Source organism: Apodemus sylvaticus, chromosome 10, assembly GCF_947179515.1.
Source record: "Apodemus sylvaticus chromosome 10, mApoSyl1.1, whole genome shotgun sequence".
Lineage (NCBI taxonomy): Eukaryota > Metazoa > Chordata > Mammalia > Rodentia > Muridae > Apodemus > Apodemus sylvaticus.
The window spans coordinates 40854347-40870720 of record NC_067481.1 but is presented as its reverse complement, the minus strand read 5'-3'; the positions used below and the strand labels follow the sequence as shown (position 1 = coordinate 40870720).

The following is a 16374-nucleotide window of genomic DNA, read 5'->3' as shown; positions in this document are numbered from 1 at the left end:
TGAAACAGCACAAGGCACTCCATAAACATGTACAATTTTTTATGTATCGGTTTAAAAGACAAATTTAAAACTGAATTGTTCTGAAAAGGTACCTTTCCTATGCCTTTTATAACAGAATGTGAGTTACAGGAAAGATGCTTATCCTCTAACCTAACAAGGAAAATTATCACCATACTTCCGTGTGGGGCCACGTGGGGAAAGCAGTGTGGCCGGCAGGCACGCAGACACGGAGCTTTGTGACAGACACACTGGTACACATCCAGGAGCAGAGAGAAATACAATTGCAATCCACAACTGGCTCGCTTCTGTGGAGGTGGAAGCTCACCTTCTGTCTATGTGCTTTTTGTACCATTGCACTATTTCTAAATAAGAAGTTTAAACGACTTGACCTTAAGGTCTTAAAACTACTTGACAAACAGTTTGAATGTTTCGTTTTTGAGACAGGGTTCTCTGGGTAGCCCTGGCTGTCCCGGAGCTCACTCTGTGGACCAGGCTGGCTGATGAAAGCTGGGATTAAGGCACCACCATCACCCCACCCGGCCTACTGAAAAACTTTTATTTGTAGTCAAATTTTGAGGGCATAGTCACAGAGGCAGATTTATAAAGAAGTCACTAGAAACTCCTAGTCTGGACTGCATGCTCCCAGGCAGGCAGGAGAGTGAATTAGTCTTGGTTCCAACTCACAACACACAGCAGCAGGGTTCTACGGTGAGTCTCCAGAGCCCAGCACAGAGGCAGAGTCATATGGAGGGCTAAAAACACACAACTCAAAACCTGTCTTTGAGCCAGGCGGTGGTGGCGCACGCCTGTAATCCCAGCACTCTGGGAGGCAGAGGCAGACAGATTTCTGAGTTTGAGGCCAGCCTGGTCTACAGAGTGAGTTCCAGGACAGCTACACAGAGAAATCCTGTCTTGAAAAAACCAAATCCAAAAAAACAAAAAAAGAAAAACAACAACAACAAAAAGACCCTGTCTTTGTTGGCCAAGTCAATTTACTAAGTAATCTGATGAATTTAAAAACCAAATCCACCAGGACCAGGAATACAACAGTTGCCAGGAGCTTGCCCAGGTTATAGGAACAAAAAGAAAAACCCACAAAAACAAAAGGTTTGAAGGCCACCTGGGCAATACAACCACCTTGTCCCAAAACAATAAAGAGAAAGAAATCTGACCACACGTCACCATAAGGCCTGTCAACTGCATTCCGAGCATTTAACCCAGAGAAATTAAAACCAGAGAAATTAAAACTTGTATCCAGGGGCCAGTGAACCTGCTGACCAGAGTTTTGTCCCTAGAACCCACATGGCAGAAGGAGAGAACCAATTCCAGCCAGGCCATCTTCTGACCTCTATACATGCACCACGCAGGGCACATGCATTTCTTTGATGCATGCACCTGGTACTACCTGTTTGCTTACAGAGGTCAGAGGATAACTTCAGAACTTGGTTCTCTCCTTTCACAATGTGGATTCCAGAGATAGAACCCAGGTCATCAGATTTGGCAGCAGGGGTCTTTACCCACTGAGTCAGTAGATGGATATATATATAAAAAAAAATTGCAATGTTTTTGTGAAGCTGTAATTATCTCAAAATAAGAATGTGTTCAGGGACTAGGGAAGGCTTGTGGTTAAGAGCCCACACTGCCCTTCCATAGGGACTGTGTTAGATTCACAGTACCACATGGCAGCTCCGGGGGACCTGACGCTCTTCTGACTTCTGGGCACTAGGCACAGATATGAGACACATACAAAGACACAAGCAAAGCATTCATATAGACAAGGTTAAATAAATAAACACCCCTTTTAAAAAATAAAAGTTTTTAAAAGAAAAATCAGTGAAGGCTGGGAATAGTAATCCACACCTTTAATCCCAGCACCCAGGAGGCTGAGGCAGGAGGATCTCTGTGAGTTGAGGCAGTTCCAGGACAGCCAGGCTACATAGAGAAACCCTACATTAAAATAAATAAATAAATAAATAAACAAATAAAGCACAATTGTTAATCAGTCCACCGACTATGGAGAACTAGAAATGGTAAAGTTTCTGTCTAGCACAGTATATTTCAGACTATGTTTCAGGCAATGCTATGCAAGGTGGGGATTTAAAAAAAAAAAAAAAGACTTGAAACAAGGAATCAGTGCCGGCCCAAATGAGATGCACTGAGACTGGACCTGGGTGCTCTCCCTCCCTGGCAGTTTTCTCTGTTTCCCCTATACTAGGAACAATGGCAGAAGCACCCACAGAGCGTGAACTCCCAATGCTGTTTTGGCTCAACAGACAGAATGCCCGTCCTAAAAACTGGGTACGAACCAGAGCAGTCAGACAAGGCGACTGTACAGGGCGTGGTCAGCAGACAAGCCGACTGTATAGGGCGTGGTCAGCTGACAAGCCGCCTGGAGTGTAGGGCAGGGCACTCAGTTGCTGCAACAGGCTTACTTATTATGTGAGACTGAAGGCACACTGTGGGTAGTTGGCTGTGGGTAGTTGAGGTTGTGGAGATAAAGATAAAGCTGTCATTTCTCTGTCCTCGGACACTCTCCCCTCGGGCCACACTCTATTCTACGTGAGCAATGCTTCTCGGCAGGACAGACCAGCTCACGTGGAATTTGTGAGGAGGGCTATTCACGAACAGGATGATGTTCAGGAAAAGAAAAGAAAATGGCCTGAAAATCCACGACGCAATCTCCCCCAAACCAAAGCTTTAGGTAGTGAGCCAAATATGCTTTTAAGGATGCCTGGTTTATACATTTAAATTTCTAGGATTAGGAATAAATGATAAAAACAATTCGTTAGTAGTAACAAAAGTAAACTGGGAAGATAAAGAGCAAATACTTCATTTTAAAGTAGCGTTCCACAGGAGGAGGCCCGTGTACATCTCAAAGAAGCTCTAAGCACACATGACATGAAGTGGGTGGACTCTGTCTGGAGAGAGCCGTCTGAAGAGTGTATGCTTTCGATGAGCTGAGAGCCTGGGCTGCGAGAGCAGCCTGGTGCCGGGGACTCGGCCACTACACTCAGCAGGCTCAGTTTCAATGCTGGCAGCCTCCAGCCAGCTGTTTTGTGTGTTTTCACATCTGTGGAACATGGGCAATACCAGCACCTGCCATCCTGCTTTGGCTGGGGGGGTCGAATGGGATAATATGGTAAAATGCCTGGCACATGCTGAGTGTTTCAGCTTTGTTCTGTTTGGTTTCTGTGGTGCAGGAAGAAGGCCAGTGCCTGGCATGAACTAGGGAAGCAGAGCGCTCTGCCGCCAACACCCCTTCGGCCCACAGTGTTGGTTGGCGCTTTTCATTCAAGGAGAAGACAGCCCAAAGACACATGTTCCACATAGCAAGAGAAACACCAGTTTTTGTTTGTTTTTTTTTTTATCGGTCGTACCCAAAGTTTCCTCGTATTTTTAGGTGGGAATAAGCCTTCTCCAAACACCTACTTTAGAATGCATACAATTTCATTCTGAAAAAAATCACCATACACAATGAGAAAAATAAATCCCACTGAATACCCCCAGCTCTCCAAGCTCCTGTGGCCAGCATGTAATTCCAACAGGAAGGAGGCTGTTTGTAGAGGCGGTCTTACTACATCTCTCACAGAGGAAATGTTCAAAGTCACAATCCAAGACTTCACAGGGCTGGCAGAGCGACTTTCAAAGTCATCTGTACTCTTACTCATGGGCACCCCCATCTTTCCTAATGGAAGTTATACTAGCCAAGCCCCACTGTAAGACGGCTCACAGCCTGACTGCAACAGGCTAGCCTACCAACCAGTCATTAACAGGAAAGAAAGGCCCAAACCAAGGTCAAGAGTGGTTCCTTAGTTGGCTGGGGGAGGATGTGTTTCTGTGAGAAAGCCACTTGCTGTGAATTACCTGGACACAAGTAATGGCCTCCTCCCCTTCTAGCTTCCTCATCTAGTCAGAAAAAAACCATAGTCATTCTTAGAAATACAAACCCAACATGACTGGTGGTGGCACACACTGTTAACCTTAGCACTCAGGAGGCAGAGGCAGGTGGATCTCTCTGAGTTCAAGGCCAGCCTGGTCGACAGAATGAGTTCCAAGACAGCCAGGGCTACACAGAGAAACCCTGTCTCGAAAAGCCAAGCAAACAAACAAACAAACAAAAGAATCACAAACTCTCTCCAAAAGTGTAGAGCAACATTTGTACAAAGGCCCCAGCATGGCCAGAAGTCTGGACAGCTGTGTCAGGCCGCAGACAATGCATTTTCTAATCAGCTACGCCTTGGAACAATTGAACCCATCTCCGGTGCAGAGTGCAGACACAGGAAGCTGTGTTCCCTGCAAACATCCAAACAGCTTCATTGTTGTTTAACTACCCAAAGAATGCGCCAACAATCTTTCAAGCTCGGAATTTCATAAGACTAAACAATCAAACCCGAATGAAAGGCACACATGAAAAGAATTCTACCCTGCCCCAAACAGACACCGATTTCAACATTACAGCCGTGCAAATGACTAATGCTTCTTCACAATTCTTACGCAAGACTGCAGGGAAGCAGGCACAGGTGAAGCACCTCAAACTACACAGACCACATTTCATTTTCTGTTCTCTCTTTCAGTATCTTTGTCAGCGGTGAGTCCCATGACAGGCCTCGGTGCTATTTAGTCAAAGGAGCTGAATATGCCTCCTGATATAGCTCTACCAACTTATTCTTAAATACATCAAAGGCAACATCCTCGAACTGTAGTAAAATTATAGTTCTAACCTAGGAGTCCCCAGCGGGTGGATGGCCTCTCCTGGGGAGGAAGGGCAGTTTCACAGTTGCTACAGTTAGAGGTGGCACTAGAGAGGATGGAAGACCTGCATCCATCGTTGAATTCCTGAGATGCCCTCAAAGCCACCTAGAACAATGCTACTCAAAGTGTGATCCAGATCCATCAAGGAAGACAGAAGATCACCTCCGTACACTCGGACATCTTCACAGCACCGTGACACTGCAGTCACTCAAGTCTGAGCTTTTTCTGTTCATTTTTCCTCTTATAATTCAGATGAGGGTTGGGGGAAGGTGGGAATCCTTTACAGAGCTGGTCCTTCACCACATTTTAGGACACGCTAGCTTCTCTTTTCTCTGCTTTTTTCTCAAACATCAATTTTTTTTTTCAAAGATTTGTTTTTATTTTGTGTCCAGGTGTTTTGCCTGCGTGTATGTCTGTCCACCACGCGCATGCCCGATGCCCGCGGAGGCCAGAAGAAGGTTTCAGATGCTCTGAACTGAGTTATGGAGGGCTGTGAGCTGCTAGGAGTCCTGGGAACCGAACCCAGATCCCAGGACTGCAAGAGCAGTCAGCACCTGACTTCGGCACCACCTCTCCCACACACGCCCTAACTTTTTACACCACTGAGTGCCAACTGGTCACTCCTGTTATGAAGGAATCGAAGCACCCTTGCTTGCACAACCCCGGGGATTCTGGTTTAAAGCACAGCAAGCAGGGCGCAGGAGACCTGACTGGAGCTCCTCCATTCCCCGGAGTCTTTGGCATCTCCTCTACAAAGTAAAGGCAGCAGCATTCCTCAGCCTTTTGGGTTCTCTTGTCCTGTCTTCAATGTTTTTCTCACAGACATACTTTCTCCAAATTGGGGACTGCTAGCACCCCGATTCCACACACACCTAGATTTCACAGAGGCCTGAAATAGACACCCAGAATCTTCTTCAGGGTCTCATCATGTAATCCCAGCTGGCCCGAAACTCCGAGATCTGCATGCCTCCACCTCTTGGGTGTGCTGGGATCAACGGTTTGTGCCACCACGTGGAGCTGGAATCTGAGTTTTTAAAAAGACCTGATGAAAACTCAAAATTTGAGCTACATAACCCCACAACAGCTTTATGAATAAAAAGAAGTCACAGTATCTGGGCTGTCTCCAATAAATACGGGTGCTTCAATACTTTCATCGAGGGTTCAAATGAGGCTTAAATGAACATCTGTAATCTCAGTGCTTGGGAGTCTACAGCAGAACAATGGAGCGTTAATGGTCAGCCAGAGTGAGACCCTGTCTCAAAAACAAACATTTAGCTACACATTATAGCATTGAAATCTGCTTTCTTGATACAATGTTCAGAACTCTTTAAATTTGTTCTCTCAAAAAAGTCTTGTGTGTGTGTGTGTGTGCGTGCGCGCGCGCCTGTATATATACATACATGGGCACTTCTGGCAATCAAATCCAGGGCTTTCCACATGCTAGGCAAAGTATTCTGTCTCTGAGCCCAAGTGCTTGCAGCTTTTTTTTTTCCTTAAGAAATTTCATTTTAAGTCAGTCAGTGGAGGCTTACAACTTTAGTCCCAGTACTTGGGAGGCAGAGGCAGGCAGATCTCTGTGCGTTTCTGGTCTACATAGTAAGTTAGAGGACAGCCAGGGCTACAGAGAGAAACCCTGTTTTGAAAATAAATGAATAAATAAATACTCATTTTATTTGTTCACTGTGAATGTTTCACCTACATGTATGTATGTATGTATGTATGTGTGCCACGTGCATGCCTAGCACAGTTGAGAGCCACCACAATGATGGCTTGGTGCTGAGAGCCAAACCTTGGCTTTCTGCAAGAGCAGTAAGTGCTCTAACCACCACCAAGCCATCTCTCTGGTCCCTGCAATTGTTTTTCTTTTCTTTTCTTGTCTATTCCTTTTAAGTATTTGTGTTTGTAAAGATATTTTCACTTTTGAAACTCGTCTTGCTTACATACGGCTATGTTGAAGCCATGTGTGGTGGTGCACATCTACCTGATCTACAACAAAACCTGTCTCAACAAAGCAAAACAAAATGTGGTGTTTGGGGGGAGGAAAAGGAAGGGGTAATAGGACTTAGGGGTCCCATGAAAACCACCTTCAGGGACAGCAGTGTGCACCAGTCACTGCTGGCTCTGTCACAGTTCCCCAGGCTGGTCTTGAACTCACAGAGATCCAACTCCCTCTGCCTTATGTACTGGTATCAAAGACTTGTGCCACCACCAGCCAACAAAGTTCTTCTTTCCCACCCCTTGCATATAATTTTAGACTCTATTCCTCTTTATTCCAACAAAAATTCAAACTGTCCAAACAATGGCTGCATACCTGCAAAGACCAGAGACTCATTCTTAACTATCCCTCAATACAGCAGACCTTGCCCTGCCCACCCTGTAGAGCACTAGAAGACGCTATGCTCTTTCCCCAGCAGAGCACTTACCTTTTCAAATAAAGCTTATGGTCCGGTTCCCGGTTGAGAGAGGCTACAACCTAACTGCAAGGACTCAAGGAGAGCCTGGCAACCTCCTGAGGGTGAGGCTCAGGGAGGGTGAGGCGTGGCTATGTACAAAGCAGGTATCTTAGTCTCTCAAGGGGTGAGGACACATTGTGTGATACCGTGTGTTGCCTCACGAAGTCACTAAGGTCAGTGTGTTCAAGGCATCAGCCCAAGCCTGGAAAGTTCCCAAGACAAAGGAGGTAAACTAAGAAAGCGGGGTGGGGGAGGGGAGCTCTACTTAGGAAAAACTCTTTCTTTTCCCTCAGATGTATTAGCATAACCCAGCAAATAATGGTGGGCAGGCTACTAAAGAACTGGCCCTTGCCATGCAGTGCCCCCAGCTGGCCTGACTTCTGGGCGCCCGTAGGGATGGCTAGGCAGCAATTCCTTAAGGGGGATCCAGACAATTACAATGTCTGAGCAAAACCTACTGGTTCAAATGGGGGTAATTTTTCCTCCTTTTGGAGGGAGCCAGGTTCTAGGAGAGGTGGGAGCAACCAGTCCTGACCACTCCTCCTCCCAGGGGCAATGGAGGTGCATCTCCCCACGCCCTTCTAGACAAGGGCAGAGGTTAAACCAGGAGACAATAAGGGTGTCAGGAGCCAGCGAGACAAAATCAAATGACACCCATCCAGGGAAACCCCAAATTCACAGCTACTCGGAGTCACAGCTGCAGGGGAGTCACCTGAGCCCACAAAGTGGAGGCCCCCCCTGGCCACACCATTACAGCCCGCCCCTTCCACCCCCCCACCCCCCAAAACCCTATTGTACTCTTATGGAAAGTCAGCCCAGGCACCAGGAACCCTGTGTCTCACCTCTCGGTAGGAGGGGACAATGGAGAAATTACCAGACCAAAATCACTTTTCATGTAAAATACATACATACATACCTACATACAAACATAAGTGAATGAATGAATGAATAAATGAATGAAAGGTTGGTGCCTTAACACAGATTAAAAAGCATTGTAGGTCATAGCCATGATATCAGCTTGGTGACAATCTATCTATAAACCCCATAGGAAATTAAGTGAGGATTAGAATAACTGGATGTAAAGCCTCCTTGAGAGCAAGTTCAGTTGCCGAACAGCCAAAGCCATTCTGTGAAACATACAGGAAAATTATGAAAGGATTTCCGAGGTTTCACAGTCTTCCCACTTCTGCATCAACCTTACAAGGGCTATGATCTAAAAGGACCAGATGGACCCTTTGGGAAGAGAATTATACTGCGGCTTATCAGAAAGAACCACTCTGGTCTTCAGGCTGTGAGACTGTTCGTGTGCTCATGTAACTGTGATATACTTAAGAGTTTCCAAAAATTACATACATTTCCTCAAAAGAGATGTAGGAAAAATATAATCATGGGGTAAAAGGCCAAACACTGTCTCTGCTGAATGCTTAAATAGCCAATTACGGGTCTTAATACATTAATTCTATACAGAGGAGACTATTATAGGCACGTTGAATAAGACATCTTAAAAAATGTACCCTGGGGCCTAAGTCCATTCAACTGACAGTAAAATCACCCTCAAAAAAGCAGTTTTATGCAACATCTAGTATTTTAATTTTCTGGCTGCCAACAGGAACGTATAAAGGAGCAGAAATTAAACTAATTATGTCAGCGCTCAGTGAACAAAACTTTAATTGTATTACACACTAGACATCGACTGAACAATACAAAGGCCCTTAAGGGTAGAGACTTCTACAGAATATAAATGATTGCCAGTCAATATGACAGAAATTAGTATGTTTAGGCAGTGAACAGATTCATAGGTTACATGCAAAAATTTGGCTGGTATGATAATCCAATATAATATATATATATAGTGTAAGGAAAAAACCCTTTATCATGGTTCTAAATCACCCCCATGATTTCCATATGCTGTGTCATTAGCAGGCCCTCGGAGCCAGCACTGTACTAACCAGCTTCTTTGACACCCCGCCTACAAAAGAGCCTATTCATTTAGCTGGGAGACAGGTGTTAGCAACCAGCCATCTCTTTTAGCCTCAGGTCCAGGGGCCCAGCCTGGAGTCATCAGGGCACCATCAGCAAATGGAAAGGAGGGGCAGCTTGGAGGAGGAGGAGGGAGGGAGGGAGGAAAATGACAGAGGCCAGAAAGAGGGAAACTCGGACACACGAATGCCAGGCACTCCTGAACAGGGCCACCCTCAAAGCTTGCTAGCTTAATCTGGAGTTTCTGGGCTACCGTCCAAATATACCAAGCAGAATTCAGATAATGTTATTAATTTATTCCTGCAGGTAGTAATTCTGGGCATATGCCAACACTCTACTCATTCTGAAAATAATTTTAAAGCATTGCTAATTATCCTGTGGTTCATTTCTCCTCGCCCTGTTCTCTGGTTGTTTAGTCCTTAGTCTTCTATATACTTTCTTTTTTTGTTGTTTTTGTTTTTTGTTTTGTTTTTGTTTCTGTTTTTTCGAGACGGGGTTTCTCTGTGTAGCCCTGGCTATCCTGGAACTCACTCTGTAGATTAGGCTGGCCTTGAACTCAGAAATCTACCTGCCTATGCCTCCCAAGTACTAGGATTAAAGGCATGTGCCACCACTGCTTGGCTTCTATATACTTTCTAGAAGAGCTAAGTGGGCAAGCATTCCTGGAAAGACAGAAAGGGAGGCTGGATTTGAACAGGCAATCCCAGCTATGGAGAGGCTGAGACAAGAGAACAGCAAGTTCAAAGCCAGCCTGGACAACTCTCTCAAACCAATAACTGTCCCAGTTGGGGTTACTATGGCTGTAATGAAATGTAACCAGAAGCAATTTGGGGAGGAAGGGGCTAATCTCTCACAGTTCCATAAAACAGTTCATCATCAAAAGCAGTGAGGGCAGGAACTCAAGCAGGGTGGGAACTTGGAGGCAGGAGCTAGTGCTGTAAGCATGGAGGGATGTTAAGCACGGTTACTGACTTACCATCATGGCTAGCTCAGCCTGCTTTCTTGTAGAACCCAGGACATCCAGGCCAGGAGTGGTCCCGCCCACAATAGGCTGGGCCCTCCACCAGGAGTTACTAATAAGGAAAATACCCTATAGGCTTGCCCACAGCCTGATCTAAATGGAGACATTCTCAATTGAGGCTCCTTCCTTCTTGGAGATCCTAGCTTATGTCAAACAGACATAAAAGCAGCTGAGGATGAGGAGGAAGATAATGGTGGCTCAGTAGTTAAAAGCATGTGTTGCTCTTACAGAGTACTTCGGTTTGGTTCCCAGCGCCCATATGTGGTTTACAACCATCTCTAATTCCAGATCCCACACCTTCTTCTGACCTCCATGGGATTCCGACACATCAGACATGGGGTACATGGTATACATATGTATATACATAGAGATGAAGTTCAGCAGCATAGCACTTGCCTAACATGTCTGAGACCTCAGGTTGACGTTCCAGATGCCTCTTAGGAGGCAGAGGCACAAAAACCCAGCTTGAGCCGGGCGGTGGTGGTGCACGCCTGTAATCCCAGCACTCTGGGAGGCAAAGGCAGGTGGATTTCTTAGTTCGAGGCCAGCCTGGTCTACAGAGTGAGTTCCAGGACAGCCAGGGCTATACAAAGAAACCCTGTCTCGAAAAAAAAAAAAAAAAAAAAAAAAAAACAAATCCAAAAAAAACAAAACCCAGCTTGGGTTATACAGTGAGACCCTGCCTCTATCTATCTGTCTGTCTCTCACACATAACTAAATAAAGTTTTTGTAAAGCCAAGCGTGGTATAATCCTAGCACTTATGAGGAAGGCCGGAGCTGAGGGGTGGAGAATTGGAGGCCAGGTGGTATATACCTTTAATCTCCTCACTAAGGAGACAGAGATAGATGGAACTCTTGAGTCTAAGACCAGCTTGGTCTACACTGCAAGTTCTAGACCAGCCTGGCCTACAGCGACTTTCAGGAAAACAGCAATAAAAGCCATCCTGGGCTATGCAGCAAAACCTTACAAGCTGTATTTTCAAACCATCCTTTCAAACCCAAAGACTCTCCAAAGGCTTCTGGCACGAAGCCTAGCTTGGGAGTCACTGTTGTATTGTATTAATATGACTATATATATTTATGACATAAGCATATATAATATGTACAAAAATGGTGTTATCGTCTTTACATCAAGTGCTACGGAACCTTGAAAACTTGGATTTACTCCTGTTTTCTTAACATTTTAAAAACTGAAGTGGAATCCAATGAAGTCTCAAGGAATGGCTGCCTTCTGGGACTTTCCTATAATAAACAAGCTACCAGGTTGAAAGCTCCACTAAACACAATATGACATTCCTTCAAAGACACAGGAGACTTCAGGATCTCACAGTGCCACTGGATCTACACTCAATTCTACGAACTAGTTTCATTTATTTTGCACTGGCAAAAAAATGAAAACTACATACAAATCCAAAAAAGAAAAGAAAAAAAAAAGAGCTGCCTCAATATACAAAGAGCTTATCTTCTCTTTTAATCTTCACATGCATAGTCCCCAATTTTTTAATCCACAGAACAATCCTACCAGATGTTTTCATTTTGTAAATTAAGGGGAAAAAAAGCTCAGTCAAGTGGTAATGGTGCACACCTGTAATGCCAGAGCTTGGGAGGCAGAGGCAAGTGGATCTCTGAGTTCAAGGCCAGCCTGGTCTACAGAGTGAGTTCCAGGACAGCCAGGGCTACATAGAAAAGCCCTGTCTCAAAACAAAGGAATGAACAAAAGAAAGAAGGACAGGACAGGACAGGACAGGAAAGGAAGCTCACCTAGGTTCAGTAATTTGCCTAAGCTCATGCAGCCAGGAAGTGAAAAGCCGGGTTTCAAAACTAGGTTAGTCTGCTTCTTACATCCAAGTTTATGTCTCTGCTATCTAGTGCTTAATCCTGTTTGAACCCAGACTGGAGTGATGTTTCTTCCTTTCATGAACTCAGTGAAAAACCCATGACTAAAACGGTCTGATGATTTACTAAGCATCTGTTAATTTCATTAAGGGATTCAGTTATGAGAAACTAAATAGCTAGCACGTTGGTTTTATTTTAAAATTGTACACAGAAAATCCCCAGGCATCTCTCCTATGCCACCCTGATCATAACTACGTCCACTACCTACTCAAACTTCCAGTTGTTTCCACAGTATCATTCATTTGTCCACTCGGGATAAAGGAAGCTACTTTCACCAAAAACCTTCCCTCATGACTCCCAGTAGAGAAAACAGCAGAGGGGCCTTGCTGTGAATCAGTGAACAAAGTCATAGAAGCCTTTTGTTTATCTGTCACAGCTAGGAGATGGGCTATTCTAGCAAGCCAAACATCCCGGACAACATCACTGGATAACATCACAATGTTATCAGAGAGACTGTCAATTCATAAAGAAGTCAGTGTATCCCTTTTCAATTTTAAACATTTTAAGAAAAACTGGGCTGTGAGAGAGCACACGTTTAATCCCAGCACTGAGGAGGCAGAGGCAGGTGGATCTCTCTGAGGTCAGCCTGGTCTACAGAGTGAGTTCCAGGACAGTCAGGACTACACAAGAAAACCCTGTCTCAAAAAAAAAAAAAAAAAAAAAGAGAGACATGATCTCCAACTTTCAAAGTTCCATACTGACTTGAGGTACAGATGATGCATTTTTATTGTACATATTTATATACTTAACAAATACAATGTCCATGCAATACAACGGTGATTCCCAAGTTAGGCTGCACTACACCTGAGAAGCAACTGGAGAGTCTTTTGGAAATCAATCAGATGGTTTCAAAATGTAGGTCATGGTCATCACCAAATGAATCAAAATCTCCAGGAGGTGGGCCCTAAGGTCAGCATTTTTCAAGAATGCCTGGGTTACAAACAGAACCTAGCAAGAGGTGGCTGGCCTCTGGAAACTTCTTACAAAAAGCCAGGGTGAGAGCTACACCCTGAATATGTGACCTCCCCTTGATGACACAGGAGACTTCAGGATCTCCCAATGCCCCTGGGTCAACATTCATCACTACCGACTAGTCACCGTACTGGAAAAATCAGAAAGTAAGGAGAAGCTTACCACAGATGTCCTAATGCCAGAAAGCTGGAAAAACCAGCTTTTGTTTTACTATCAGATTCAAAGAGCTGGGTTTCTCCCAGGAGAAATGCAGACTTTATGCTTGCTTTGTAAAAGGGAAATGTTTTAAAAACATGCAGAACTCTTTAACGAACTGCTTAGCTCTGCTTCAGTTGTAAACGAGCTCCAAAAACGTGGACTAATCAGCCTGAATACGAAAAGCAAAAGAGAAACACTTCATTACCATGTTAAGGGAGAGAGAAGATAATGGGTTTAGACTAAGACCAGCTTAACAGAATTAGATGTGACCACTGTCCAGTGCACAGCAACTGTTAAGTCCTGGGGACAGGGCGGACTACAGGCTACACAAGAGGTCAATTACCTGTTTGAGGTGGCATTTATGAGACCTGAGAGCCCAACTAGTCTTAGGATTTTAAAATCCCATGGCTAACACAAAGCCACAAAGAGAGAAAGTAACCCGGACATTCCCCTAAGGAATGGGAGTCTGAGTTTGCATACGGAAGGAGCACCCTTTCAATTGCCAAAATCATAGATGTAGGATAATTAAAATGACCAACCCAACGTACTACGGTTGTAGTATGGGCAAGGCCCTCAGGTCCACCCCTTCCCACCACCATTCCCAGCACAATGCTAAGGAACTAGCCACCACCAAGTACTCAATTCCAAAAATAAACAAGCAAAGCCGCCCCTCCTTTGAGATTTAGCTACCAGCAATCTAAATGGTCTAGTCTCACCAAACTGAATGATACGCCAGCCCTAAACTAATGAGACAGACTGTAAGGAGCAGCAGTCAATCCTTCTCTCCTCCCCAAACATAAACTTGTTACCAGCACAAATTTGGCAATAAAAGTCCCTAATCTCCCATTAAAATAACAGCAGTATTAAAGACTCTATGACAGGAATAAAGCCAGTGTACCTAACTCCCTTCCCAGCACTTCTTAGGTTTATGAAGATGATGTCAGAAAGTAGCAGGTGTGGCCCACACAGCCAGGTGTGGCTGCTTTAAACTTCACAAGGCTCTAGGAACTGGAAAGGAAACCATCTTTTTGTTAAAGTAGCTATTTGTTAAACTTGTCAATGAAAATCCCTTTAAGAGGCTTTTCTATTAAATGGTACTAAATACTTAGGTCAACTAACTTGGTGGATAGAAAGTTTGAAAACACTTAAGCTTTCTGAGAACAGCTTTCTCTTTTTGTTTTTATTTTAGCACTTGGTTAAATTGGTCAATGTGGTAGATTTACAACCCTGGATCCCAATGTCAACAAACAGGCTAACAGCTGATCAATATAAGAAGGTTTAATGTACTGGGCTTTGCAATTAAACATTAAGGTGAGTGTGTGTCCTCTATTACATGGACATCTTTGGACACTATCAAGTTATTAGTTAGCCTGCCACATCAATCTGCTACTGTCCTCCCAATAAACCCCAACTATTTAACTGTACTCTGGAGTTCAGAATTAGCAAATAAGCAAAAAGTTTTACAAACACTTGCCACCATCTATTTCTTTGCATTCGAAAGAATGGGGGGTGGGGACAGGAGGGAAGGATAAACAAGTGACCACAAAGGAAATATGGCCAGCTTCAGTCTTAGAACTCTACAAACTGGACCCAGAACAAAGTCCCCTCCCATTCCTAGAAAAAACGCCACAATATTCGAACAGCCTTACCCACATTTCAGTACACTGAACTGTCATGGCAAGTACCACCATACGGCTCTCAAACGTGGGGACAGGAAGTCTCTCCATTCTCCAAGCTACCAGTCAAAACATACATAAGGACCTTACTATTTTCTTAGAAGGCCACATGCATCCCGGGGTATTTGTTCATGCGTCACTCTGGCCTTTAACCAGGGTACAGGGTGTGAGTTGTGGGTAAAACCCCATTTCCGAGCTAAGAATAATCCTCCCCCATGGTGGACTGAGAGGAATGTGGAACTCTTCCTCGATTACACAACAGCACACCCCTATCCAAAAAAAAAAAAAAAAAAAAAAGACAGCCTAAAAAAAAAAAAAAGGAGGAATTACGCTGTTGGTTTTTCTACGGGTCTCAAATCAAGCTCTGAACAGACAGATGCCAGGAAAGGCTGCGGGCTCCCCTGATCTACCCAGACTTCCCCATGCCCGATCAAATGTCTCCTGGGCAGCCAGCTGGAGAGGGGCCCCACTTCCCTCTGAGTCTCAGCCAGGACCACACAGTGGCGACCTAACACACCTCGGGGACAGAGGTCGACTCCCAAGAGGCAGACAGCAGACTCTGGCAGGGAGGAGGGGAGAGCAGCATCCCAAACTTCCCATCTAACCTCCAAACTCCGAATCTCCAGGGTCCTCCTGGAGGAAGAAAGCCAGGGCTGCCAAAGCTCTGCCTCTGTAGACAGTTTTCTGTCCTACAGAAATGCATCCTTCCCCAGGACCTACCGAGCTCTTACGACACTTGGGTACAAGTTGAGGACACACGTCCCGGGTTACGGCGCACACAGGCGAAATGCTTTGCGGCACTTTCAATGGGACAGGTGTGGGGTGACCTGGCGGTGGCGAGTTCCTGGAAGGGGCTACCCCAACCCCGGAACGCAGCCGGATCTTCACATTCCCCAGAGCACAGCCTGGAGCACCCAGTCCTCCAGCCCAACCCGCCACAGCCACCGCCTCCTCACCTGCGGCGGACGCTGCCGGGCCACACCTGGGACGGCAGAGACCAGTCCCCGACTGCGGCCGCTCAGACTGCGGGGCTGCGGGGTCGGTGGCCGCCGCAACTCCGCGGCTGAGGGGTGCCCGGGTGCACGAATCACATCCTCACTGGCGGCCCCAGGAAGTCCACCCCCACTAACCCAGTCCCCCACGGCTAGGCATGAGCCACGCCCTCCCCGGGTGAGGCCACGCCCTCAGCCCCACCCCCACGGGAGCGCGCCCCGCTCCGCCGCGCCCGCGCCACCATAGAGAGGAATCGGGCGCGCGGCGGACTAGAGTGCAAGCCTCCGCGAGCGCCCTCTATGGGAAGCCGGGCTCGTGCGCAGGGCCGGGACGGGATTCTAACTAGATGTGGAATCCAGTCTTGACTGAAACAACCAATCCCATAAGTGGTGACCTTGAGCAAGTCCCTTAAGAACATCATCTAGCTTTATAA

At 45.7% G+C, this 16374-nt stretch overlaps 1 protein-coding gene across 3 annotated transcripts in view; it reads right to left on the bottom strand.

Moving 5' to 3' along the window:
• Rffl (ring finger and FYVE like domain containing E3 ubiquitin protein ligase) overlaps window positions 1-16095 on the bottom strand; it is a 68312-nt gene extending 52217 nt beyond the window's left edge. Inside the window, exon 1 of one of the 3 annotated variants that reach the window (XM_052197269.1) lies at window positions 15905-16095. The gene's annotated coding sequence lies outside the window, so the exon portion shown is untranslated. Of the gene's footprint in view, window positions 1-15465; window positions 15527-15553; window positions 15659-15904 lie in introns of those variants that run through there. The other 2 variants (XM_052197270.1, XM_052197271.1) reach the window with 2 other exon arrangements.
• Between the last annotated feature and the right edge of the window lie 279 nt (window positions 16096-16374).